A 2,644-nucleotide genomic window follows, 5' to 3' on the forward strand; every position below is an offset into this window, starting at 1 on the left:
ATTACGGAAGGATAACAACTGATCAGGCCTGAGTTTAAGATACAGTGGTCTGATACTTAAAAAGTTTTCTTTGATTTGTTTAGTGTGGGTACCTCAAATTATCATGCTGAGTAGTTAACTATATCTTGAACCAGTTTTTGTTTCCACTAGATAATTATCAGTTTTGAATAAATATGCTTTTCTAAATTTTCAAGTTTAATTTAAATTTAATTGTGTTTTTGTTCTGCTAGAACAGCAAACCTTAAAATACTATTCTGGGTTCAGGTACTGGTGATGTGGAGATGCTGGCGTTGGACTGAGGTAAACACAGTAAGAACTCTCACAACACCAGGTTAAAATCCAACAGATTTATTTGGTAGCACAAGCCACTCGCTTTCGGAGCGCTGCCCCTTCATCAGGTGAGTGGGAGTTCTGTTCACAAACAGGGCATATAAAGACACAAACTCAATTTACAAAATAATGGTTGGAATGCGCGTCTTGACAGGTAATCAAGTCTTAAAAGGTAAAGACAATGTGAGTGGAGAGAGGGTTAAGCCATGATGTGGGGATGCCGGCGTTGGACTGGGGTAAACACAGTAAGAAGTCTCACAACACCAGGTTAAAGTCCAACAGGTTTATTTGGTAGCACAAGCCACTAGCTTTCGGTGCGCTGCCCCTTCATCAGGTGAATGGGAGTTCAGTTCACAAACAGGGCATATAAAGACACGAACTCAATTTACAAAATAATGGTTGGAATGCGAGTCTTTACAGGTAATCAAGTCTTAAAGGTACAGACGATGTGAGTGGAGAGAGGGTTAAGCACAGGTTAGAGAGATGTGTATTGTCTCCAGCCAGGACAGTTAGTGAGATTTTGCAATGCCAGGCAAGTCGTGGGGGTTACAGATAGTGTGACATGAACCCAAGATCCTGGTTGGGGCCGTCCTCATGTGTGCAGAACTTGGCTATCAGTCTCTGCTCAGCGACTCTGCGTTGTCGTGTGTCGTGAAGGCCACCTTGGAGAACGCTTAACCGAAGATCAAAGGCCGAATGCCCATGACCTCTGAAGTGTTCCCCAACAGGAAGAGAACACTCTTGCCTGGTGATTGTCGAGCAGTGTTCATTCATCTGTTGTCATAGCGTCTGCATGGTCTCCCCAATGTACCATGCCTCGGGACATCCTTTCCTGCAGCGTATCAGGTAGACAACGTTGGCCGAGTTGCAAGAGTATGTACCGTGTACCTGGTGGATGGTGTTCTCACGTGAGATGATGGCATACATGTCGATGATCCGGCATGTCTTGGAGAGGTTGCTGTGGCAGGGTTGTGTGGTGTCGTGGTCACTGTTCTCCTGAAGGCTCGGTAGTTTGCTGCGGACAATGGTCTGTTTGAGGTTGTGCGGTTGTTTGAAGGCAAGAAGTGGGGGTGTGGGGATGGCCTTGGCGAGATGTTCGTCTTCATCAATGACATGTCGAAGGCTCCGGAGAAGATGTCGTAGCTTCTCTGCTCCGGGGAAGTACTGGACGACGAAGGGTACTCTGTCCGCCGTGTCCCGTGTTTGTCTTCTGAGGAGGTCAGTGCAGTTTTTCGCTGTGGCGCGTCGGAACTGTCGATTGATGAGTCGAGCGCCATATCCTGTTCTTACGAGGGCATCTTTCAGCATCTGGAGGTGTCTGTTGCGATCCTCCTCATCCGAGCAGTTCCTGTATATACGGAGGGCTTGTCCATAGGGGATGGCTTCTTTAACGTGTTTAGGGTGGAAGCTGAAGAAGTGGAGCATCGGGCTCTTATAGAGCCCTGTAAGATAATGAAGGGGCTGGATAGGGTAGAGGTGGAGAGATTCTTTCCACTTAGAAAGGAAGCGAGAACTAGAGGGCACAGCCTCAAAATAAAGGGGGGTCAGTTTAGGACAGAGTTGAGGAGGAACTTCTTCTCTCAGAGGGTGGTGAATCTCTGGAATTCTCTGCCCACTGAAGTGGTGGAGGCTATCTCGTTGAATATGTTTAAATCACGGATAGATGGATTCCTGATTGGTAAGGGAATTAGGGGTTATAGGGATCAGGCGGGTAAGTGGAACTGATCCACTTCAGATCAGCCATGATCTTACTGAATGGTGGGGCAGGCTCGAGGGGCTAGATGGCCTACTCCTGCTCCTATTTCTTATGTTCTTATGATAAATGTGATTTGTTTGGTAGTTGATTTCTTCGCTAATTGTTGACCCCAATTGTCTAGAGGGCAGCATGGTGGCACAGTTGCACTGCTGCCTCACAGCGCCAGGGATCCAGGTTCGACTCCTGTTTGTGCGGAGTCTGCACGTTCGCCCGGTGTCTGCGTGGGTTTCCTCCAGGTGCTCCAGTTTCCTCCCACAGTCCGAAAAGACGTGCTGGTTCGTTGGATTAGTTGTGCTTAAATTCTCTCTGTGTACTCGAACAGGTGCCGGAGTGTGGCGACCCGGGGATTTTCACAGTAACTTCATTGCAGTGTGAATGTAAGCCTACTTGTGACAACAATAAATAAAGTAAACTAATGTGGTTCTTCACTGTTTGTCCTGTCTGGTACACATTAAGGCTCCACTGGTGCGTGGCAGCGAATTATTTGGTAAATGTGATTTGTCTGGTGGTTGAGTTCTTCACTAGTTGTTGAGCCACTTGGCCATTTGCTGTCACTAG

This window comes from Mustelus asterias, chromosome 16 (assembly GCF_964213995.1).
Source record: "Mustelus asterias chromosome 16, sMusAst1.hap1.1, whole genome shotgun sequence".
NCBI classification, from domain to species: Eukaryota; Metazoa; Chordata; class Chondrichthyes; order Carcharhiniformes; family Triakidae; genus Mustelus; species Mustelus asterias.